The sequence below is a fragment of the Macaca fascicularis genome, chromosome 8 (assembly GCF_037993035.2).
Source record: "Macaca fascicularis isolate 582-1 chromosome 8, T2T-MFA8v1.1".
NCBI lineage: Eukaryota > Metazoa > Chordata > Mammalia > Primates > Cercopithecidae > Macaca > Macaca fascicularis.
In genome coordinates, this window is record NC_088382.1 from 96,443,242 (window position 1) to 96,469,906 (window position 26,665).

The window sequence follows — 26,665 nt, forward strand, 5'->3', positions numbered from 1 at the left end:
ATCCACAACAATCAATACAAGGAAAAACTGCTGAAAGCTTTCAAGTTTTTCATTGTCTGAAAACGGCAGTTAGTTTGGATAGAAATTTAATTGCCCATACTTTCAATCTCATTGTATTAGATCCCTTTTGCTAAATGTATAGGGTTGTCCAAGTATTTTATTTGAACAATGCTTATAATTTCCAATCTTTGCAGGTGGTGAATTCTTTAATCTTTCTTCTTAGCCTCCCTAAGAGGAGAGACAATTGGAACCTAAAATACAGTTTATTTCCTTTCCTACTTTTTTTCTCCTTCCCATCCTCCCCTCTTCTCCTCCCTCTGTGATCCAATCTCTCTTTCTTTCTCCTTTTGCTTTCAATTCAAATCAAGCCAAATAAAATGGCAAGACCCCCACAAAATTTTGTTTAACATGTTCAATTTCTTTTTGAGTAATACAAAGATACTAACTTGCTATAATTTTTATTGTAACTTCAAAGAAATGAGACCTAAGCATTTCCAAAACTAATTACTGCAGATTAAGAGCAACATTGTATGAGATGCAATGTTTATTTTTAATTGGTTTAATTCAGTTAACTAATACATACATCTGAAGCTCTTTATGCTTTTTTTCCTATTTGTCAGTGATAAACTTACCTCTATCTGAGGCATTTGTGTGACATCTTAGGAATTACTAAAATATGTTGCCTGCCATTTTCAATTTTTTTAATACTGATAACCATTCAACTAAACGTATGAAAATTCACCACTAGGAAATTTCCCTGAATGAATACTTTCAACTAGTTGTATTTAAGTGATAGTCGTGGTAAAAATTCTGGAAATTTTTCTTAGAGTAAGACTTCTTTTTCTAATGTTATTTTCTATTTACAAAATGTCTCTTGGTTACAATTAACAAGATTAAATTGTTTAAATTCTACTTCCTTTTCTCCTCACATCTCCAATACCCTCAGGTTATGGTATGAATCAAAACCAGTGGACTGAACTGAAAGTAGATGGACTGGTAGACCAAGGGGAAGAAAATTTTTTTTTTTTTTTTTTTTTTTTTTTTTGAGACAGAGTCTTGCTCTGTCACCCAGGCTGGAGTGCAGTGGCATGATCTTGGCTCACTGCAACCTCTATCTCCCGGATTCAAGCAATTCTCATGCCTCAGCCTTGTGAGTAGCTGGGATTATAGACTGTGCCGCCACGCTTGGCTAATTTTTGTATTTTTAGTAGAGATGGAGTTTTGCCATGTTGGCCAGGCTGGTCTTGAGCTCCTGGCTTCAAATGATCTGCCAGCCTCAGCTTCCCGAAGTGCTGGGATAACAGGCGTAAGCCACTGTGCCCGGCGGGAAGGAATGTTTTTGAATCATTCCCAATCTTAATAGTTTCTGGATAATTATCATGGTCAATATAGTTTAAAATATAAATAATATTGCAAATATTGAATCCCAGCTCCACTAAAATCCCTGCCTCCACAGCCTAGAATAAATGCTTTAAGTTTTTATACTTTGGGAAGGTATGCAAATGAACCTGTTATTTTCTATTTTACTAGCTGTGATCTCATAATTCCTTCAATTAAAATTTATGCACATCGTACCTATCCCTCTCATCTTTTAGATTCAGCTGTTCCTTGGCTATAGAAAAATCTCTGGCAAGCAGAAGGGTGGAGAGTATAAACTGGAACTTCAAATTTTTAAGTTTAAATTGGCAAAATATGTCAACATTGGTAATATTACAGAATGTATGGAATTTAATTTCTTTCAGTGTTGAAGTATTTCCTGAAATAAATATGGGGCTCTAACCCCAATAATAAGCCCTAAGTTTTGTGAAGTGGGGCACAAAAGACAAGCTTTGGAGGACATCTCAGAAATCTTCTAATTCAATTGCACTTAAACAAGAATCCTCTCTACATCATATCTAGATAAATAATTACTCAGGTTTTGAAGATAGGCTGTCTGTGGACTGCTTGAAGTAATTTAAAAGATTAGAAAAACAAAGATAACTGTGCAATAATGCATTGTTTATTATTTTTAAAATTCTCTCCCAGTGAAAGCCCGAACAGTGCAATAATATATTTAAAACATAGCTCTCTTACTGGACAGTCATTATAATACTATCTCATGGTAGATTTTACTTTGTAAATAATTCAGTAGGTAACTACTGCGAAACAGTCACTTCCCCTTCAGTATTTTTATACTCATTTGTTATGAATTTTACCATTTAGAACCTTAAAAATTAGTTTTTAATGGTCAAAAATGAGTAGTTATTATTGAGGACTCAGAAAATACCAAAAACGTGAAGGAAAAGAAAAATATGAGTTTTAAGTCTACTATTCAGGGGAAATTATTATTAAAAGTTTGGTGCATATTCTTTAAGTCTTTGTTTTATGTATCAGTTTGAAAATATATATTTGAGATTAGTTGATATGGACAGCCCTGTATTCTTCTTTTTGTTACTAACAATCGAACATGTTTTTGTTAATATAACTTTTTGTAAATATTTTAATGCTTGTGTAATAAACACATTGAATATATGCTATAAAAAGTTATTTGCCTTTTCCTCACATTATAGCACATTGGAAAGTAACTATTTTTAAGACATTAAGAGGTAAACAGATGAAGCTGTTTGAGACTAGATGCAACTGTCTTGTGGCACTGGCTGCACAGATAAATCTTCTTACTATTCTTGAGGGCTCGGAAGATCGATGAATCAGTAATCTGTTCTGCAGCATGGCAGAATCCACTAGGAGGACAATTCTTCTTAAGGCTATTCTGTATTGTTCTATCATTGGGCATTTAAGCTGAATACACATTTTATATTATTATAGGTAATGAACATATTTTGTATTAATACAGATACTGCAACAAAGATGTTTTAATTATCATCTTTGACCATGAAGATTTTATACATTTGAGATTATTTCCCTGTAATAAATTCTCCCAAATAGTAGCACTGAATATTTTTGGATATAGATATTTATAAGAATTCTGATACCTGCTCATTGGTTTTCTGAAGAAGTATCATTAACATTTGAGAATGTTTATTTTATCTCCCCTTCTCTAGCATTGAGTAGTATTTTAAAAACATTTCTGCTAATTTGGTAGCCAAAAATTGGCATGTAATTTTAATGAGCATTTTCTAGGTTACTCTCAAGGTGCATGCTTGCACATTTACTTATAAGTCACTTTTTTCTAACTTGTAAATTGTTGGTTTTGGAGTCATATTCTTTTTAAAAAAATCTCTTTGGGTAAGCTTTTAATATATATGTTAAATATTTTCTCTGTTTTTCATGTCTTGCTCTATTTTTTAAAATAGGATAGTTTTTATTTTGATGAAGTCTAATTATTCATATTTGCCTTTGTCACTTCTTCCACCTTAGAAAGTTCTTCATATATTTGATGAAGATTAATTTTTATGTAATTTTTAAAAATTGATTTTACTTTTAACTTCATCCATATGAAATCTGTTAGGCTTTTTGGCATGCCATAAGGAGCTAAATACAATTTTCTTTCTTTTACATACAGTTGTTTACCATCTAACACAATTTTAAAAATAATGTTTTATTTTCTTGTGCTTCATAATGTCATCTTCATTTTTCTTTAGTATGTTGTTCTTTTTCTATTAATTAGATTCCTACTTAAAACAAGACTAATTAGTCTTCCACATATATCTAAATATTTATAACATGAAATTCTTTATTTATAGCTTTATTATAGGGACTCTTTTCCTTCCACTTACAGGCATGGTTAAAATGAAAAAAAGAGTTTGTGTATTGTGTTGGTAAAGAAAAATATAAGTGGAAGGAGGAGAGGAAAATAAGTGCTTTATGATAATTTATTTTTCCCAGAATAGGAATTCACTGAGTGCACACAATTTAATTGTTTTTCTCATCACTTCCGTCTACCCCTTAGCCATCATTATCCTTTGATCTTTTTTAAGCTTTGCAATTGTTCTGTGTGGCTGCATGATGTCTAGTGGACTGGCACTAGAGGGCAGTGTGAGTGCATGTTTATGGGTGGAAACCTCGACACTGCTCAAAGGCCGTTCGAAACCGAGTTCAAGCTTTGTTGTAACTGATTGCTACTGTGCCTCTTCTTCTTAACTTAATCCATGCTTTGGTTCAGCAGCCTGTACAGTAGGAGCCAGTGCTGGGGAGACTATTGCTTGTTGCCAGGGAGCTTGTACAACCAAATAAAGCCCCATTCGGGTCTTATACTGTGAATTTATTCATTCAGTGATTTGTATTTTTCAACAAAGAATCAGTAGCTATGGTGTTATATCTGAGTGATTTTAAGTCATTTTTACCTTTATTTTGTGGTATTTTTCAAATTTCCTATTGTGGACGTGTAAATTACACTATGAGAAATAATAAATATTATAAAAACTAATATTTCTTATTATTTCTAGCAGCCAAAATTTATTGCAAATTACAGTTGGTCCATAAATGATGTAGAGGTTAGGGGCGCCTGACCTCCTGTGTAGCTGAAAATTGCATATGACTTTTGACTCCCCCCAAACTTAACTACTGATAGCCTACTGTTGGTCAGAAGCCTTACTTGTTCCTATCGATGGGCACATATTTCATGTTATATGTATTACATACCGCATTCTTAAATAAAGCAAGCCAGAGAAGAGAAAACGTTATTAAAATCATAAAGAAGAGAACACATATTTACTATTCCCTAAGTGGAAGTGGATCATCAGAAAGGTCTACGTCCTGTTGTCCTCATGCTGAGTAGGCTGAGGAGGAGCAAGAAGAGGAAATATCATGTTACTGTCTCACGGATGGCAGAGAAGGAAGAAAATCCAGGGATAAGTGTTACCACAGTTCAAATTCTTGTTGTCCTAGGGTCAACTGAATTAAAGATTGTGTTTATGATGGGAACAGAAGGAGAAGAAAAATTCATTAGGCTGTATTTTCCTATCCTGTTAACCAGGGATGATGAAAATATGGCTGTAATGGAAATGGAAAACCTTGTCGTTTTCCCCACTTCTCTTAAGGCAATGCTCTGAAGGACTTCTGCCCAGGCTTTGGGAGCTACGTCAGGGACTTGGAGGTTTCTCTCTAACTGATTGGCACTTGGTCCACCAAGGGATGCTGAGACAATGTCAGGGACACTATAGCAGTCATGTGTTTCAAGCTGGAAGTCGAGAGTACAATTTCTCACTGATTAGTTTCATAGTTCTTTTCATACAGCACTGGTCTTAAATAAATTATAATCTAAATTGAATTCTTGAGGCTATTTTGTCATCTGACTGTCAATTTTAACTTTGTTACAATGGAAAAATGCATTAGGAGTTTCAAACAACTAGTGACTTTTAAAATATCGTTTATTTTTTTCTTTTTTTTTTGAAGTAACATCTGTGTCATCAAATGACAGAATGGTAGAAGGTCTCTTTCATTCAGAGGTCACCAGCAACCCACAAACTAGAAATGTGGTATTAGAAGCTGTAGTTAAGGACTGATTGGCACTAAAAATTAGATTTAGAATTAATGTAAATTAGCATGTCTAAGCATTTAAAGCTGACAGTCAATAAACTCCTCCCCACACCTCTCAAAATACATCTTGGGAGAAGCAAATTGCCTAGGAATTCTAATTAACTGCTGAAGTCCTTTGCCAATATTTCACTTTAAGTTGAATTCTCATATGTATTTCTGTTAGTGAGTAGGCAGCTTTCTTCTTTAGCCAATTAAACCTAAGGTCTTGGAAGTTTTCATTTTCATCATTTAAGTTTTGTTTGGTCCTTCACTGTGTTTACCAGTCCAAATTATACTATGGACCAGTAAACTATTTAAATTCTCCAGAGCAAATAAACTTCAGGTATGAGTAAAAACAAACGGTGCTGGCAGATGACCTCCCCCACCCCCCACCTACAAATGTCTGTGCTCCCATTCCTAGAACCTCTGAATATGTTACATTACATGGCAAAAGGAATGCTGCAGGTTACAGAGTTTAAAATGGGAAGATTATCTTGGATTATCTGGGTGTGCCTAATATACTCATGTAAGCCCCTAAAAACGGAAAATATTCTCTGGCTGCAAACAGAAGAGATGCTGCAGACAAAACATTGTCACACCAAATACCAAAGACAGGCTGGATATCAGAGACACGGCCGACATGAGCGCCGGGCGTTCAGAGAGGAGTTATAGCCTGAGTTACATCCTTCTGGGGTGGAACTGCAGGTGGTTTACATATAGCAGCACAGGCTTTGGCCTTAGGTGGACAGTGAGAGAGTAAGTTGCTGGGTTTTCTAAATTTGTATTTGCACCAACGCATGGAGTTAGTTTAAATGATGTGGATTATAGTATGACACAGACTAGGAATAGTGGGTGATGCAGAACCAGATGCTCATTTGAAGAAATCAAGACAAATTTTTTGCTGCTTCTGTTACACCTGGCTAACTTTTCACCTGGTCATTGATGAGGAAGACTCGTTAACTTCAGAACCTTCTTTACTGAGGCCCTGCACTGACAGTGAGCTAAATATGGTGATTTAATTATCTTTTCTTATATAAATTACCTGTTAATAAACAAAACACAATTCATCTCATATTGTAGTTTATATCCTTTAGTGAATCTTTTTAAAAATTATATTTATAAAGTAGGGAGTGAAGTACTTTTCCAGGTCTCGTTAAAACCCAATGTGCTGATGTAAGAAGAATAGATTGACGATTGAGTAAAGACTGCTGTACCTAAGGAGGCGAACTAGGCAAACAGCCCCTCTCTTCCCCTCAGATTAATGTCTGAACAAGACCTATTTAAGTCTACATGAACCATATGTTACATTTTCAGTTCCTTTCAAAACACATGTTGGTACGGTTTAAGCAAAACATTCATTACTTTAAAAAATACCCTCTGCTTCTAATTTTAAAAGCATGTGAGTAAATGCATTGCTCATTAGTGTGAGAAAAACACTGTATTGAGCTCCAAGTAGGTAAAAGTGCAACAGCCTTGAGAGCTCTTTCATGTGGCCACCGGTTGTATCTTAATCCTGGGGGAAGTAAAACCTTTCTCCAATTAGCTTTGCCCTGAATAGAAGGCTTGCTGTGTCCCTCAGCCTGGTACTTTTGTTACGTGGACTGATGCCTACTGAAGTCCAGACTTAAACCATTGTTTTCCTTTCATTTGAGTCTTAAATCACGTCCTAGACTCTGGAGGTGAACACTTAGGGCAATCAATCCCTGATTACAGTGCTTTCTCCAAATCTGGTTATCATATGAGTCATTAGAATAATTGCAGTTGAAACCAACAATTGTAGACAGGAAGTCAAATGCATAACTTCTACTTCTTGTACTTGTGGAATCAGTTAAAGCTTGAGGGTTCAATTTTGTTCTTGACCTCAAATAGCTTAAAAGTACATTAAATTATGAATTTTCTACGAACCATTCAAAAAGACTTGGTGGTATTTTGTGATAAAATATTATAAAATCAGACATGAAGTTTGATCAAATAAATGTATTCGTGGAAGAGGCTCAGAGTTACTTAAGAGATATTAACTTGATAATATTTTACATTTAATAATTTAAGAATAAAGTCACACATTTATGGGAAGAAACATTATCTTCCCTCCAAAGTTACAAGGCTCTCATCCATCCATCCATTCATTCATACATTCATTCAGAATTTATTAATCATAGGCCTATTATATGCCAGAAAGTCTTTTAGGAATTGAGAATATAGAAATAAGCTTAACAAAGTCCTATCTTTATATTTGAAGATACCTCACTTTTTAATAAAGAGAGACAGATAATATAAACTTAAAAAATATAGAATATGTCAGGTGATGATAAATGCTATGAAGAAAAACAAAGTAAGGAAGACAAAGAGTGAAAGATACTGGTATTTTCTACAGAGTGGTCAGAAAAGGCCTCTCCTGTAAAATAACATTTGAGCAGAGACTTTGAAAGGAGTGAGGGTAGAATTATGCAGATATCTGGGGTAAGATTGTTCCAGAGTGGTTGGGTCAGAGTGAGACAATGAGAGTGGTAGGAACTGAGGTTAAGGAGGCAGTGGGGGGTTACCAGGTTGAAGGCAGATAATATGGGGCTCTGTGGACCATCATGAGGACTTCAGCTTTTACCTCGGCATGAGATAGGAAACCACTGAAGAATCTAGAGGAGAAAGGGATGATCCACCCTTCAACAGGATCATCCAGGCTACTCTGGTGAATATGGAACATACAAGGGCAAAGAGCAGAAGCTAGGTGACCAGTTAGAAGGCTACTGCAATAGCTATGTATGAGGGAGTAGCAGTGGAGATCTGAGATATGGCAAAGTCTAGATATAACACAAAGAAATAGCCGACAGAATTTGCTTTTGGATTGGCTGTATTGTAGGAGAGAGAAAATAGGGTGGATTTTTGGGTTGAGAAAAGAGAAGAATGAAGATGCCCTGCACTGAGATGGGGAAAACTGCAGGAGGAGTGGGTTTGAAAGAGGTAAGGGAAATTAAGAGTTGGTTTTGGACGCATGCATTTTGCCATGTCTGATTCCACCAAGAAGAAATTTTGACTTGGCGGTTGGTAATTCAACCCAGGGTTCTGCGCAGAAATACCAACTGAAGATACAAATTTGGGAACCACCAGGGTATCAATGTTGCTTACAGCCATGGGACTGAATAAAATCACTTACTAACAGAATCTAGGTAAAGGAGGGGTCTGAGGATTGTGCTTGTGCCCTTTCAAGTTTAGAGGTTGGGGAGGTGAAGAGGAGCCATTAACGAACGGTGAGGAAGAGTGGCCAGTGAGGGAGGGCAGCAGTCAAAGGAGTGGGCTCTGGGAAGCCGGATAAAGATAGAAGGGAGAGAGAGATCAACTTCGAGTAGTTGCTGGTAGGTGGAATAAAGCAGAACTGAGCAATGGCCATCAGTATACACTTGATCTTAGCCAAAAGGCTGAGAAGCAGTAGTCATCAGAGTAGAGGGCATTATTGACCTTGGGAAAAGTGAACAGAAGCCAATAAAAGCTTTTTTCTTTAGTTTCTTTCTTTCTTTCTTTTTTCTTTTCTTTTCTTTTTTTTTCTTTTTTTTTTTTTGAGACAGGGTCTCACTCCATCACTCAGGCTGGAGTTCAGTGGCATGATCATGGCTCACTGCAGCCTCGACCTCCTGGGCTCAAGTGATCCTCTTGCCTCAGACCTCCTAGTAGTTGGGACTGCAGGCATGTGCCACCATGCCTGAAGAATTTATTTATTTATTTTTGTAAAGATGGGATCTTGCCCTGATGCCCAGGCTAGTCTCAAACTCCTGGGCTTAAGTGATCCTCTTGCGTTGGCCAATAAATGCTTTCATAACAGTAGAAGCTGTGGAATGAAGGAATAAAACCCTGGCTGAAACAGATTCAGAAGAACATGGGAGTAGAGGAAGCGGAAAAAGTGAATATAGGTAACTGTTTCGAATAAATTTGCTGTAGTGGGGAATAGAGAAATAGGGTATGGCTGGTCACTCACGAGCAGCCCAGGGAGGCATTTTGTTGCTATTGTTTAAATGTGGAAAATGCTACACGTTTACATGCTTATGGAAATGATCCAACAAAGAGAACAAGCTAGGTGTTGTGGGAGAGAAAGGGTGCAATTGCTACAGTGGTGTCTATGACTAGGCTAGAGGGGATTAGCACACTAATAAAGGAGGTGGCCTTAGATGCAAGTATGTTAGGTTCATTCATTGTTACAGAAGTAGAAGTTAATAAACTGGGTACTGACACAGACACATGTTACATTTGCTGGTGGAAGCACATGGATTTTTTTCTTCTAATTGTACCTATTTTGTCAACTTGTCCCCTGGCTACAGTTTCCTCTAGCATAGAATAACACAGTTGTTTCTCTATTGTCTGTCAATGTCTTACAATCCCCAGTGCTTGGCTGAGCTCAGACAGCCCTGTTTCTGTGAGCCTGCTGCCCACATAAAGGGCATTGGTGAACAGTTGCAATATGAACAGCTGCAATGAAATGAATCATTAGGCTAGGTAGAAGCAATTTACCTAGCTGATTGTTGGCACGAAAACGAGTTGCTGGACTGTTACTTGTCTCAGCAGAGTTAGGGTGAATATTTATTGCTATAGAATTATTAGACATTTAAGCTCTCAGTTTTATGTTTTACTGCATTGTACCACAAACTGTCCTGATACTGTGGGATGCTGGAAAAGTAACAACAAAAAAAATGAAAACATTACCTTTCATATAAAGGAAGAATGATCAAGACATTTTATGGCTAATGAAAACAGCCATATTTGAAAAAAAATTCCTATGTTTAAAACAAGAACAATATTTAAAGCTAAAACTATACTCATAAAATTTCCATCAGAAATTTAAAAATTTTGTATATGTTTTCACTTTGTGATTCCTCTTCTAGGAATCTACTAGAATAAAGCACATAATGTTTTATTCACAATGTGATTACCTTCAACTGTATGTATTAAGTGCCAGACCCTGTGCTAAACAGTTGAGATAAAATGGTCAGTCCCTCTGGGAATTGCCTCACTCTGGCAAATGAGTTAACCCGCATACCTTGGTTTGCTAACTCACAAGTCTCTTCCTTCCTTGTAAAGGAAGGAGACAGTATGGGGGTTTCTTGTAAACTGCCATTCTCCACCCTGGCCGCCACGGATTAGCTTACTTTTAGGTGTCTTGTAAATGATTTTCTCAACTTATCTACATAGTATTTACGCTGCTTCTTGAAAATCTGTGCACTGTAAATCAATGTACTACTTTTACTATTTCCCATGCCTGAAGTTATCTCCCACTAGGTGGAAATCTGTTTTCTTTTTCAAATGACTCAAATTTTTTGTCTGCTATTGCCACCAGGTAGGGAGATATCCCCCACTCTCCACCCCCATCTCTACTCTTTTCCTCTCACCTTGTTCTTGTCTCCTGCTAATTGCCAGTCCTAGGCAGAGCAATCATTTTCCTCCTCCCAAGAGTATGAAGATCTTAAGAAACACAGTAGTCATCCATTTATTCTCTCACCATGGGGAGCTTCCATTTTACTTGTTAGCCAGCTCTTCCAGCCATCATCAACCAATTAACTTTCAAATAGAATCAACTAGACCTCTTTTCTAATTGATTCATATTTGGACTACTACGAATGAATTAAAGAGGTTGGCTACAAAAACATTCTATTACCATGGAAGACTGCTTGTTAAATACTGTCGGACAAAAAAATACCTAAGATACAAACATCTACAAAAATTATAGTATAAAACAAAACCCTAATAAAAGCAACACTTATAAAAATAAGCTGGAAGGAAATGCAATAAAGTTAATTAAAATATAAAAATGATTCTTCATCTAGTTTTGATTCTTTCTTCCATAACTGCTTTATATTGGAAACAACATTAATGAATGTTTTTCCTGTTGACCACATGCCAGATTTTATAATGAAATTACATGGTTTGACAGTGAACTTGTTTAGAACATTCTTTCAAGGCAGAAATGGTAAACTGGTGACCTATAGCTGTGTTTTGTTGGATCTATCATTTGAAAGAATTGTAACATATTTTGGTAGTATTGCAAAATATGTATTTCTAGATATTGGAGGTTTTTTGAATAAAGAAGATGATATGGTATCACTAGGCCCCCTTTTCCATATGGCAACCCTCAGCTATATGGGTTCTTTGCAAAAGGAAGGACTTCTTAAGGTGCACTTAAGTTCACCTCCGCTTCTCTTCTCTACCTCCTGTCTCTTTTGTTATCAGGTTAACTCTGTTGTTTTAATATCCCCAATGTGCTTTATTCATGGATTTTTGCCTGCCTGCATCATAGAAATGAGATTGTTCACTCTTGTAATTTTCAAAAGCTTTCAATCAACCAACCAGTCAATCATCCCATGGGTCTCCTCACTTTGCTAAGAACACAAGAAGACCCATTTTTTGAAAGTCTTAATTAAAGTGCCATAAAACAATATAGGAATTGTCAAATTTCCTTCTTTCTATGCCAAAAGAAAGAAAGGAGACTTAGGAGTTCTGTCAGCTCTGGTTTTCTATAGCAATAGGCAACCGAGCTGTCATCTCTCCATGATAAATAGTGAAGCAATTTTTGATAGGACCACAAACTGCCTGTAGGCTGGTTCCTCTCTCAGGGCCACTACACACACTCATAAAATGTTTGTCTTTTGTCTGCTGACTCATGTCCAACCACCTACCTGTAAAGCACTCTTGCCGTTTCTGATCCTGGCCTGCTTCATCTTGGTACATCTAGTTTTTGGCAGCATTATTAATGACTTTTAAGAATAGAAAGCACAGATGGAAGCTCTAGCAGGTAGTTCACCACTCTATAGATATATAAGACATGTAATACATAGTATATAAATATTATATATAATATATACTTTTATATGTACTATGAGTAATTACTTTTTTTGAGGTAAGGCCAGACTTTCAGATTGTACTTGTTTTGAGTACCAGGATCACTGTTTTACTTCTGGGATTACCTGACATATTGGTTACTTTAGGCTATTGGTTAAAGTATACTATGTTTCTGATATTGAAGTTTGAAAAAAGAAAAATGAAATTGTGGTAGTAACATATGAAGGATATCAAGTTAATTAAATCATTAGCAATTTTAAAGTACCTTAATAGCAAAACAAAATTTAAATATGTTATCAATCCCCAAATAAACTTATCAGTCATCGGAGAAAGTAGCAATGAGCATTTTCATATCTGGGTATTTTGCTGATTCTTTCTTTTTTATTTTGGTTGTGATTTGTTTTGTAATGCAAAGTCTTTTTTTATTTTTTAGGTAGTAAAATTTATTAAGCTTTCTTTTAATTGCTTCTGAATTTTGAACTTTAGGACATAATGTACATTTCTAGGCTGTAGAAGAATTAGCATTTTCCTCTAGTATTTGTATAGTTTTATTATTTTACATTTAAATCTCTGGTTCATTGGGAATTTATTCTGGTGTGTGGCACAAGGGACAAATTCAAATTTAGATTTTTCCATATGGCTACTTAGTTACTCTAGCACTACTTACTTAAATCCACCTTTTTCCTACAGATTTTAGATGTTAACCTTAATATACTATATTTTTATGTGCAATTAGATCTATTTCTGTATTTTCTATTCTGTTCTATGGTTTGAGTCATGTGCCAATACCACAATTTTTCAATTATAGAAGTTTAAATAGGTTGTAATATCTGGTAGGAATAATACTACATCTATTAGTTTTATTTTTCAGGGTTTTCCTGGCTAACTTTTTTTTAGATGAGGTCTTGCTGTGTCGCCCAGGCTGGCCTTGAACTCCTCTGCTCCGGCAATTCTCCCTCTACAGACTCCCAAGTAGCTAGGATTACAGGCATGTGATACTGCACCTGTCTTTCTGGCTATTTTTGCTCATCTGTTTTTTTTTCAAATGAACTTTATAACCAACTTAACTAGTTTAAAAAAAGAAAAAAGAAAAAAAAAGGAGAGAGGAAAAACCTCCTGAAACAGAAAGGCAAAAACAAATACCTGACAGTATATTTATTATTCCTCAAGTTCGATGTTCATTATTTTCATTGTTGTATTTCCAGTTTCCCTTTGATTTATGTTTTGACCTCGGAGTTACTTAAAGGTGTTTTAAATTTTAACTAATGGAGATGTTTTCTAAATTTTAGTTTTATAAAATTAACCTCTAACTTTATTGCATAGTGGTTAGAGAATATATTCAATATGATGGGCAATCTTTAAAATTTGCTGAGACCTACTTTATGTTCTAGAAAAATGGTTCTCTAGCCTCGATTTACATTAGAATCACCTGCGAAGCTTTATGATCTGCTCATGCCTAGAACCCATTCCAGACCAATTAAATCAGTATTGCTGGGGATAGAATTCAAGCATTTGCACTTTTAAAGAGTTCCTAGGAGATTTTACAGTGCACTTTGGGCATGGTATATAGTCAACTTTTATATATACTCTATGTAAACTTGAAACAACTGTGTTCTTTAGGAACTAGCTACTGTGATATTCAAATATACTGTATCCTAAATGAATTTTTAAATCCTTGATCCATTCATAAATGAAGATAAATATTTTAAAATCATCCACCCTAAGAGTGTGGAATTACCAATTTCATTTTGTAATTGACAGAATTGCATGCTCTCTCTGTCATCTCTGATCTTATAATATTAAAACCGTGAAAGTTTAGTATTTGGAGGTTAAAAATTCTGTTTTAATCTCGTATTTTTCAAAGATATTTAACATGCACGTTTACTTAAAAAATTCTAAAATTAATAAATCTTAATTTTTTTTAATGTCAGTCACTCCTCTTTAGAAGAGATATTTTAATTCTTTCACACTTAAAAAAATATACTTCATTGTTTAGAGCAGCTTTAGGTTTACAGCAAAATTAAGTTGAAGGTATACAGATTTCTCACATACCTTTGACTCCACACTTGCATAAACTTCCCCATTGTCAACATCCCCCAAGAGAATGGTACATTTGTGACAATTGATAAACCTGCACTGACATATCATTATCACTCAAATTCCATAGTTTACATTACGGTCCACTCTTGGTGGTGAACATTCTGTGAGTTAGGACAAATTTATAATGACATGTATCCATCATCCTAGTGTCACGCTGAGTTGTTTCACTGCCCTAAAACCCTCTATTTTTTGCCTATTTGTCTTCCTAACCCCCCAGTCCCAGGCAACCACTGTTTTTTCTTCTTTTTTGTCTTCACAGTTTTGCCTTTTCCAGAATAGCTGTGATCATAGAGTGTGTACAGTGTGTAGCCTTTTCAGATTGGCTTCTTTTTCTTTTGAGATGGAGTCTCACTCTGTCACCCAGGCTGGAGTGCGGTGGTGCAATCTCAGCTCATTGCAACCTCTGCCTCCTGGGTTCAAGTGATTCTAGTATTTTAAATTATATTCACCCCAAATAATATTCTACATATAGTTTGCCATATTGCTAGAAATATGTTAGCAATAATGATTAAAAATGAATTGACAGGGATTGTGGAGAAGATGGGAGATAGGAGGCAGGACAAGTTTGTAGCTCCTCCTAGGATGGACAGAACAGCATGTGGAGACTCACATCATGATCTTTTGCACCAAGAACTGCCACAGGAACATATCAGGAAAGCTGAGAGAATCCATAGACCCTTGAAGGACATCTCAGGGAGATGCCGAAAAACTGAGTCTGTTGCTTTCTCAACGAGGAGACTAGTGGTCTGGGCGAGTTCTCAGTCCTGGTCACCGGCTGCCTGGAAATAGACTCAGTGCTATTGGTGGGGCACTGTGGGAGTGAGAACGGCCTTTAGGACTGCAGGCTGTGTGGGAGCAGGGTGAGGCCTGTGACTGCTTTCCCCCTCTTCCCTGGCCACATGTATGACTTAGCAGAGGCAGCCATAATCCCCCTGGGAATATAACTCCTTTGGCCTGGGAACCACACTCCCATCCCCTACAACAGCCACAGCAAACCCCACCCGAGGCAAGTCTGAGCTCAGACACACCTACCCCTACCCCCACCTGGTGGTCTTTCTTTACCCACTCCGTTCACTGAAGACAAAAGACGTAATCTCTTGGGAGCTCTATGGCCCTGCCCACCACCTAAAAAACCTGAATACTTAACCAGGCAACCCTAGGGCAAGTTTACATCCTCCCCATACCCTATAGTACTGCAGCTGATGTGCTCTTGAAAGCACCACCTCCTGACTGGAGGCCAACCAACACAAAATTGGCACAACTGAAAAAAATACAACCAAGGACCCGCACAGAGTCCGCTTCACTCCCCTGCTACCTCCACTGGAGCAGGTGCTGGTATCCATGGCTGAGAGACCTGAAGAAGGATCACATCACAGGACTCTTTTCAGACACTCCCTAGTACCAGCCTGAAGCCCTGTAACTCCACTGGGTGGCCAGACCCAGAAGGGCAAAAACAATCACAGCAGTTCGACTCTCAAGAAGCCCCACCCCTAGGGAAAGGGAGCAATCACCACATCATGCGAGTACCCCATGGTACAAAGTAATCTGGCAGCCGTTGGGTCCCAGATCTTCCATCTGAAATAGTCTACCCAAATGAGATGCAACCAGAAAAGATCACACCAGCTCACCAGCAATGGATCTAAACCAAGATGAAATCTGAATTGCCAGGAAATAAATTAAGAAGGTTGCATATTAAGCTAATCAAGGAGGCACCAGAGAAAGGTGAAATCCAACTTAAAGAAAGAAAAAAACATGATATAGGATATAAAAGGAAAAATAATCGGTGAAATAGATAACATAAAGATAACACATATTTTAAAAAATCACAACTTCTGAAAATCAAGAACATAGCTAGAGAAAAGCAAAATACACTAGAAAGTCTCAGCAATAGAATCGAACAAGCAGGAGAAAGAACTTCAGAGCTCAAAGACAAGGCTTTCAAATTAACCCTTCTGACAAAGGAAAAATAATACAAAAATGGACACTGCCTCCAAGAAGTCTGAGACTATGTTAAGCATCCACACCAAAGAATAATTGGTGTTCCTCGGGAAGAAGAGAAATCTGAAAGCTTGGAGAACACACTTGAGGGAATACTTCCACACGTTTCCTGAACACATTGAGGTCAGGAAAACTTCCCCGGCCTTGCTAGAGATCTAGACGTCCAAATACAAGAAGGTCAAAGAACACCTGGGAAATTCATCGCAAAAAGATCATCCCCTAGCATATAGTCATCAGTTAATCTAAAGTCGAGATGAAGGAAAAAATCTTAAGAGCTCTGCGGCAAAAACATCAAGTTACTTATAAAGGAAAACCTATTAGAGTAACAGTAGATTTCTCAGCAGGAACGCTTCAAGTTAGAAGGGATTGGAATTCAATTTTTAGCCTCCTTAAACAAAACAATTAGCAGCCAAAAATTTGTATCCAGTGAAACTAAGCATCATGAAAGAAGGAAAGAGGCAGTCTTTTCCAGACAAACAAATGCTGAGGGAATTTGCCACTACCAAGCCAGTACTAAAAGAACTGCTAAAAGGGGCTCTAAATTTTGAAATAAAACCTCAAAATACACCAAAATAGAACCTCCTTAAAGCATAAATCTCATAGGGTCTATATAACAATAACAATAAAAAAGCCAATGTATTCAGGCAACAAATAGCATGATGAATGGAATAGTACCTCACATCTCAATACTAACATTGAATGTAAATGGCCCAAATGCTCCACTTAAAATATACAGAATGGCAGAATGGATAAAAATTCACCAACAAAGTGTCTGGTATCTTGAGGAGACTCACTTAACACATAATGACTCACGTAAACTTAAGGTAAAGGAATGGAAAAAGATATTCCAGCAAATGGACACCAAAAGTGAGCAGTAATAGCTATTCTTGTATCAGACAAAACAAACTAAAGCAATAGCAGTTAAAAAAGACAAAGAGGGGCATTATATAATGGTAAAAGGACTAGTCCAAGAGGAGAATATCACAATCATAAATATATATGCACCTAACACTGGAGCTCCTACATTTATAAAAAAATTACTACTAGACCTAAGAAATGAGATAGACAGCAACACAATAATAGTGGGGGACTTTAGACTGGGCATGGTGGCTCATGCCTGTAATCCCAGCACTTTGAGAGGCCAAGGCAGGTGGATAACTTGAGGTCAGGAGTTTGAGACCAGCTTGGCCAATATAGTGAAACTTCATCTCTACTAAAAATACAAAAAATTAGCCAGGTATGGTGGCATGTGCCTGTAATCCCAGCTGCTGTGGAAACTGCGGCTGGAGAATTTTTTGAACCCGGGAGGTGGAGGTTGCCATGAGCCAAGATTGTGCAACTGTACTCCAGTTGCTCTGTCTCAAAAAAAAAAAAAAAAAAATAGTGGGGGACTTTAATACTCCACTGACAGAACTAGACAGGTCATCAAGACAGAAAACCAACAAAGAAGCAATGCAGTTAAACTATACCCTACAACAAATAGACTTAATAGATATTTATAGAACATTCTACCCAATAACTGCAGAATATACATTCTATTTATCAGCATCTGGAACATTCTTCAAGATAGACCATATGATAGACCACATAACAAGTCTCAGTAAGTTTAAGAAAATTGAAATTATATTAAGTACTCTCTCAGACCACAGTGGAATAAAATTGGAAATCAACTCCAAAAGGAATCCTTGAAACCATGCAAACACATGAAAATTAAATAACCTGTTCCTGAATGATCATTGGGTCAACAATGAAATCAAGACGAAAATTTAAAAAATTCTTTGAACTGAATGATAATAATGATACAACCTATCAAAATCCCTGGGATACAGCAAAAGTGTTGCAAAGAGGAACATTCATAGCATTAAAGGCATACATCAAAAAGTCAGAAAGAGAACAAAATGATGATCTAAGGTCACACCTCATGGACCTGGAGAAACAAGAAAAAACCAACTCCAAACCCAGCAGAAAAAATAAATAGCCAAGATCAGAACAGAACTAAATGAACTTGAAACAAACAAACAAACAAATACAAAAGAGATGACACAAAAAGCTGGTTCTTTGAAAAGATAAATAAAATCGATAGAACATTAGTGAGATGAACCAAGAAGAGATAAGAGAAAATTCAAATAAGCTCAGTTAGAAATAAAACAGGAGATATTACTACTGATACCACAGAAATACAAAAGGTTGTTCAAAGCTGCTATGAACACCTTTACAAACATAAACTAGAAAACTTAGAGAAGATGGATAAATTCCTGGAAATATACAACCCTCCTAGATTAAACCAGGAAGAAATAGAAACTCCGAATAGACCGATAACAAGCAGTGAGATTGAAATGGTAATTTTAAAAATTGCCAACAAAAAAAGTCCAGGATCTGATGGATTTACAGCTGAACCCTATCAGACATTCAAAGAAGAGTTGGTACCAATCCTATTGACACTATTCTACAGGACAGAGATAAAGGGAATTGTCCTTAAATCATTCTATGAAGCCAATAACACTCTAACACCCAAACCAGGGAAGGACATAACAACAACAACAAAAACTACAGATCAATATCCCTGATGAACACATATGCAAAAATCCTTAACAAAATACTAGCTAAAAAACCCTAACAGCATATCAAAAAGATAATCCACCATGATCAAATGGGATTTATACCAGGGATGCAGGGATGGTTTTTCATTCATAAGTCAATAAATGTGATACATCACACAACAGGATTAAAAACAAAATTACATGATCATCTCAGTAGATGCAGAAAAACCATTTGACAAAATTCAGAATCGCTTTATGATTAAAACCCTCAGCAAAACTGGCATAGAAGGTACATACCTTAAGGTAATAAAAGCCATCTATGATAAACCCACTGCCAACATTATGATAAATGGGGAAAAGTTGAAAGCATTCCCCTTGAGAAGTGGAACAAGATAAAAATGTCGACTTTCACCACTTCTATTTAACATGGTACTGAAAGTCCTAGCCAGAGCAATCAGACAAGAGAAAGAAATCAAGGGCATCCAAATCAGTAAAGAGGAAGTCACACTGTCACTATTTGCTGATCATATAACCTTATATGAAGAAAACCCTAAAGACTCACCCATAAAGCTCCTAGAACTGGAAAATGAATTAAGCAAAGTTTCAGGATACAAAATTAATGTACACAAATCAGTAGCTCTGCTATATACCAACAGTGACCAGGCTGAGAATCAAATCAAGAACTGAATCCCCTTCACAATAGCTGCAAAAAGTAAAATAAAATACTTAGGAATATACTTAATAAGGAGGTGAAAGACCTCTACATGGAAAACTACAAAACACTGCTGAAAGAAATCACAAACAACACAAACATGGAAACACATCCCATTGTGTAAATGACCACACTGCCAAAAGCAATCTACAAATTCAGTGTGATTCCTGTCAAAAATACCACCATCATTCCTCACAGAACTAGAAAAAACAATTCTAAAATTCATATGGAACCAAAAAAGAGCCCGCATAGCAAAAGCAAGACTAAACAAAAGAAACAAATCTGGAGGCATCACATTACCCAACTTCAAGCTATGCTATAAGATCATAGTCACCAAAACAGCATGGTATTGGTATAAAAATAGGCATATAAACCAATTGGACTGAATAAAGAACCCAGAAATGAAGTCAAATACTTACAGCCAACTGATCTTTGACAAAGCAAACAAAAACGTAAAGTGGGGAAATGACACCCTTTTCAACAAATGGTGCTGGGATAATTGGCAAGCTACATGTAGAAGAATGAAACTGGATCCTGATCTCTCACCTTATACAAAGATCAACTCAAGATGGATCAAAGACTGAAATCTAAGAGCTGAAACCATAAAAATTCTAGATGATAACATCAGAAAAACCCTTCTAGACATTGGCCTAGGAAAATACTTCATGACCAAGAACCCAAAAGCAAATGCAACAAAACCAAAGATAAATAGGCGGGACTTATTAAACTAAAAAGCTTTTGCACAGCAAAATAAATAATCAGCAGAGGTAACAGATAACCCACAGAGTGGGAGAAAATCTTCACAATCTATATATCTGACAAAGGACTAATATCCAGAATTTACAAGGAACTCAAGCAAATCAGCAAGAAAACACAAACAAACAAAACCCTGAAACAATCCAATTAAAAAGTGGGCTAAGGACATGAATAGACAATTCTCAAAAGAAGATATACAAATGGCCAACAAGCATACGGAAAAATTCTCAACATCACTAATTATCAGGCAAATGTAAATCAAAACCACAATGCAATACCACCTCACTCCTTCCATAATGGCCGTAATCAAAAAATGAAAAAAATAATAGATGTTGGCATGGGTGTGGTGAAAAAGGAACACTTACACTGTTGGTGGGAATGTAAACTAGTACAACCACTGTGGAAAACAGTTTGGAGATTCCTTAAAGAACTAAAAGTAGATCTACCATTTGATCCAATAATCCCACTACTAGGTATCTAACCAGAGGAAAATAAGTCATTATAGGAAAAAGGTACTTGCACATACATGTTTATAGTAGCACAGTTTGCTATTGCAAAAATATGCAACCAACCCAGATGCTCATCAATCAAGTGAATAAAGTGTGATATGTATCACACTTTACATATATATATTCCATGGTATATATATATGTGTGTGATTCCTGTCACACACATATGTGATTCCTGTCAAAAAAAACATATATATACACACACACACTTACACTGTTGGTGGGAATGTAAACTAGTACAACCACTGTGGAAAACAGTTTGGAGATTCCTTGAAGAACTAAAAGTAGATCTACCATTTGATCCAGCAATCCCACTACTAGGTATCTACCCAGATACCTAGTATATATTAAAAAAACATATATATACACACACGCATATACATACACACACACACACATACACGCACACCATGGAATACTACTCAGCCATGAAAAGGAACAAAATAATGGCATTTGCAGCAATGTGGATGGAATTGTAGAGTAAAATAATAATAATAATAATAATAATAATTTTTTGAGACAGAGTCTTGCTCTGTTGCCCAGGCTGAAGTGCAGTGGCATGATCTCGGCTCACTGCAACCTCCATCTCCTGAGTTCAAGTGATTCTCATGCCTCAGCCTCCTGAGTAGCTGGGATTAGAGATGCAAGCCACCAGCCCAGCTAATTTTTGTAGTTTTAGTAGAGACGGAGTTTCACCATGTTGGCCAGGTTGGTCTCAAACTGCTGACTTCAAGTGATCCACCTGCCTTGGCCTCCCAAAGACCAATCTCCACTGGGATTACAGGCGTGAGCCACCACATCTGGTCAGAATTGGAGACTATTATTTGAAGTGAAGTGACTCAGGAATGAAAAACCAAACATCGTACATTCTCACTTATAAGTGGGAGCTAAGTATTCTCATGCAGAAGCATAAGAATGATACAATGGACTTTGGGGACTGTGGGAAAAGAGTGGAAGGGGGTGAAGGATAAAAGTTTACACATTGGGTACAGTGTACACTGTTCAGAATGATCTCAGAAATCATCACTAAAGGACTTACTCATGTAACCAAACACCACTGTTTTCCAAAAACCTATTGAAATAAAAAATAAATAAAAAATGATTTGATGATCTGTTGTTTAAAGTGTTTGCAATGTTTAATTATAAAAGTATTGCTTACTATAGAGGAAAATTTCAATATGGGGCTAAAAGTAATAGTGCATTATTTTTATTATGCATCCCACAAAACTGGCAAGTGTGTAGCTGGTTTCCTTTTTTTAAAAAAAATGCTTATAAATTATTGAAGTGTAGATTGCTTTTTATTTTTGTAAACTTGACAACTGACATTCCTTTTCTATTTCAACTATAAAGTCACATATGGATTTTTAAGCATCTTTACTGCAGTGATTCTTGCTTTTTCTAGCTACAAGACAATAAACGTCAGTGTTTATGAGTGGTGATAAGATTCTGAATTCTATTCTGCTCTCATTGTTCCTGCTGTGAAATGATTGCCTATTTTAAAACCACCCAAATAGAGACTGATTGCTATTATGAACAAAGAAGACTATTCATAGAAATAACCTTCCTTCTCAGTATTGTGAGTAACAATGGTGATAAAAAGCCATATACTATAGTGTAAAAGTCAGTCTTGCAGCATACCCTAGTCACAGGCACTGAACATTTCATTCACTTGCTTGTTCATCATTTAACCACTTAACCTATAAGCCATTCAACTCTGTCTCCTTTTTCAGACGTAGCTATTTGACATTTCCAGGCAAAACACATCTTCTTTTGCTTGCTATTCATTAGTGTCCATCAAAATGTATTTTTATATTAAAAAATAAGACTGGACTGAGATAAAGTGCCAGAAATAAGCTGTTTTTCTTGGTAATGGACAAATGGCATCAGTGGAACTTCACAGGGGTGAATCCTGTGTCTTTCAGAAGCTAAGTGTTTCATTTGACAAGATAACGAATTGTTTGCTTTTGGGGGTGAAGAGTGGGACCAATACAGTTTCAATTCCTTTATGTACATAATGGAGATGGTGTGATGATTAATATTATGTGTCAACTTGACTGAGCCACAATGTGCCCAGATATTTTGTCGATCATTATTCTGGGTGTGTCTTTGAGGATATTTTGGATGATATTAACATTTGAATCAGTAGACTGAGCAAAGCAGATTGGTTTCCCTAATTTGGGTAAACCTCATTCAGTTAGTTGAAAGCCTACATAGAGCAAAGAAGCTGACTCTCATGAGAGAAAGAGGGCACTCCTGCCTGATTGTTTAAGCTTGGACATTGGTCTTTTTCTGACTTCAGACTCAAACTGAAACATTGTTTCCTTTTGGGTCTTATGTTTGCTGGCTCTTTGAACTGGAACTTACACCATTGGCTCTTCTGGTTCTCAGGCTTTCAGACTTGTACTAGAACTATATCATTGGCTCTCCTGGGTCTCTAGCTTACTGACTGCGTATCTTGGGACACTCAGCCTCCATAATCGCATGAGTCAGTTCCTTATAATAAATTTATTTCCCTATATGTGCATACATCCTGTTGGTTCTATATTTCTGGAGAACCCTAACTGATACAGATGGTAATCTCTGTGTCTCTGCTCCTCTAGATGTTCACTTCTGCCCATCTTCCCAACAGGGCAGAAACTAAGGGTGTAATCAATAATATCACACTGTACTTCTCACACACTGACACCAAAATCCACACTATCCCTTCTCCCCAGTACCTATTGATCAGTCCAGACATAATAATCCCTATTCAGCTCAAGGCTTACATGAGAAGATAAAGTAATTGCACTTACAATAAGAAAACTTCTTTTAAATTTTCCAAATTTAAAAAATTGAGGTGAGAACAGGTCACTCACACAGCATCTATACTGAGTTCCTGCAATCAATCAAATACTTAATTTTTTTCTAGGAGAAAGAGCTTTTCAAACCTGACCTTGCCCAAGGTTAAAGATGCTGATATTTAACAACTGAAAATACAAAGGTGATCTTTTACTCATCAAAAGCATTATGAAGTAATAATTTCAATAATTATTTTATCATTGATATTTTATTATAATGTATAAAAACTCTGTCTCTAGAAGTCTAGATATGGTAACTGTTGTTGCCCATAAGATCAGAACAGAAAACTTTGGTCAGTTCTACATGGTATTGAACTTTAAGATTCCCATTAATTTTAGTCAAAGGTGATACTGGAGCTTATAATGCCCCTTTCAAGTTGTTCCTTCAGTGCAGCTGAAGGATTTCACCCAATCCTGAGAAAACATGTGAACAACCATCTAATGACAAAGCAAGAACTTCAAGCTAACTTGGGTCTACTCAGTTTGTTAATACTTCTCAAACCACTTTGCTATCTACATTGTAGCCAGGAAGACATTAAAAAGTGTTCTGACAAGATCATGTCCTTTGCAGCAACATGGATGGAGCTTGAGGCCATTATCCTAAGTGAACTAACACAGGTACAGAAAACCAGACACCACATGTTCTCACTTACAAATGGGAGCTAAACATTGAGCACACAAGGGCATATTGAAGGAAACAATAGACACCAGAGCCTACTTGAGGATAGAGGGAGGGAGGAGGCTGAGGGTCAAAAACTACCTATTGCGTACTGTGCTTATTACCTGGCTGATGAAATAATATATACATCAAACCCTTGCAACAAGCAATTTATCTATAGTATCAACCTGTGTGTGTACCCATGAAACTAAAGTAACACTTAAAAAAAAAGTCTTCTGGATTTAACAGTTTTGCCATCTCATGGTAGTGATAGTGATGAAAAGCCGTGTTAGATGAGAAGTAAGGAATTGAGAGCTTTACAGCCTCATGTTTTTTTCTCATTATCTTTGCTATCTGCTACTGATTATTCTTGCTTTTGTCGAGAATTCTGAGCAGAAAGGAATGGGAAGACTTCGAAAGCCATTTGTGTCTTGCTGTCTCCTCCTGAAGATGCTGTACAGTTTTGAAAATCTAGAAGTTCAAGCAAATCCAGTATGTCTGGATCAATCATTTCATTTGTTAAATATTTACTGAATATTTACCATGCGCCAGACATCGATGTGGGTACTGGGGATACTAATCATCAACAAAAACAGACATGGCCCCTGCCATCATGAAGCACACAATTTAGAGGATGAGACTGATGGATTTTTCTGGCAGATAATCATATAAAATGCATCAGCAATAAATGCTGTGAAAGAGATCTTTTAATAGGGGCACATGGCCTAGTTAGGAAGGCCAGGGAAAGCCTTACAAAGGAAGTAATGGTCATGCTGTTATCTGACGAATGAATAGAAGTTAATTAGGTGATCAGGGGAGGAAAGAATAGAACAAGCAGAGGAAGTAGTGTGTGCAAAAGTCTGCGACAGGAGGGAACATGACAAATACAAGAGACTGAAATAGAACAGGTGCGACTGGAGCAGAGAGTTGGGAAGGTTGTGCGTTGGGAGAGGAGAAAGTAAAAACAGATGAGAGACAGACCAGGCAGGGCCTTAGAGGTCATGTCAAGAAGTTTTGTGTTTTTGAGCTATGCTAATTTACCCCTGGGTAACTGAAAGGTTTCCACTTCCGCATTTCAGAAGAGTATAAAAAATACTAGGAAGGAATGAAGATTAAGAAGAATTTATCCCCCAAATTGTTAGTTATGGCTTCAACTTCAGTCCTTTGAAAATCTATCAATTGCCATGGGTTATTATAAAAAATAAACATATTGAAATTAATGCTAGAAAGGGAGATTAGTTTGGAAGGCTAGGAGTGTATTGGTATGAGGAAGGTGAAAGTTCTCTTTGGGAATTCAAATCTTTTGTGGTCTAATATTAGGAGAGCTGACTCTATTACTATAGGCAAATGAATTAACCTTTCAGTATCTTGGTTGCTTATCTGTTGAGTGAAGATAATGATGATCCACTAATAGGACTGAAAATCATCCTGTAAACAACAACAGTTATAGATAAAATATAAATAATTAGTTGTTCTGTTGTTAGATTCCAGTTCTTCCCTCAGAGTTTAAACATCTCTCTGCCAAAATACTATGTCAACTTTTATTTTTGTCAAATAACATTGTGTTTATGTGCACACGTGTGTATGCGTGTGCGTGTGTGTGGTAGAGTGAGCTTGTGTTTATTTTCATATAGCCAAATTTGTATTTATCAAAAAGGCATTCTCTCTTTCTGATGCCAAGTGTTCATTCAGCAATTCCCCGGGTCCCAGATAATCACGATGACTCCTACTGACAGCAGATGGTTTAACACAGTAGAGGCACTGCTAAGAGAGAAGGCGGGGTGGGGTGGAGTGGAATGGACGAATAGGTACTTTTAACTTCTTTATAAGTGACAACTCTTTTTGTCTATTAAATAAGAATATGCTTTTATTGTTTCATAAACATATTACAATTATATCACCTATAGTTAAGCCATTTAAGCTGGATCAGCGGGTGTGTAATACCATGCCAAGGAGTGGCAAAATGAAGGACCTCCCTGTTGGGATTTATTGCAGATTTACTGATTCACATTTCAATTGTCATCTCTTTTGTAGTATTTCCAATAATCTTATGGGAAGTACTTGTAAAGCTGTGTTCCTTCAGTGGCATAAAGATGTTCCAGTTCTGTAATTATTCCTAGTTAGTGTGTCACACTTTCTTTAGTGGATGAAAGGAAATAATAATTAATCTTTTGAAACTATAAAATATTCACAGAATTAGAATTGCTATTTATGTGTGAGCCTGGAAAATTTTCATCATTTCTTTTTAAAATTCATGCCTAGTAAATATATAGGCTGTT

General features: G+C 36.6%; 1 protein-coding gene across 1 annotated transcript in view; it reads right to left on the minus strand.

Annotated features, from left to right (window-relative positions):
• Nucleotides 1-26,665, minus strand: part of CNGB3 (cyclic nucleotide gated channel subunit beta 3) — a 156,445-nt gene that overhangs the window by 112,018 nt on the left and 17,762 nt on the right. The window lies entirely within an intron of this gene.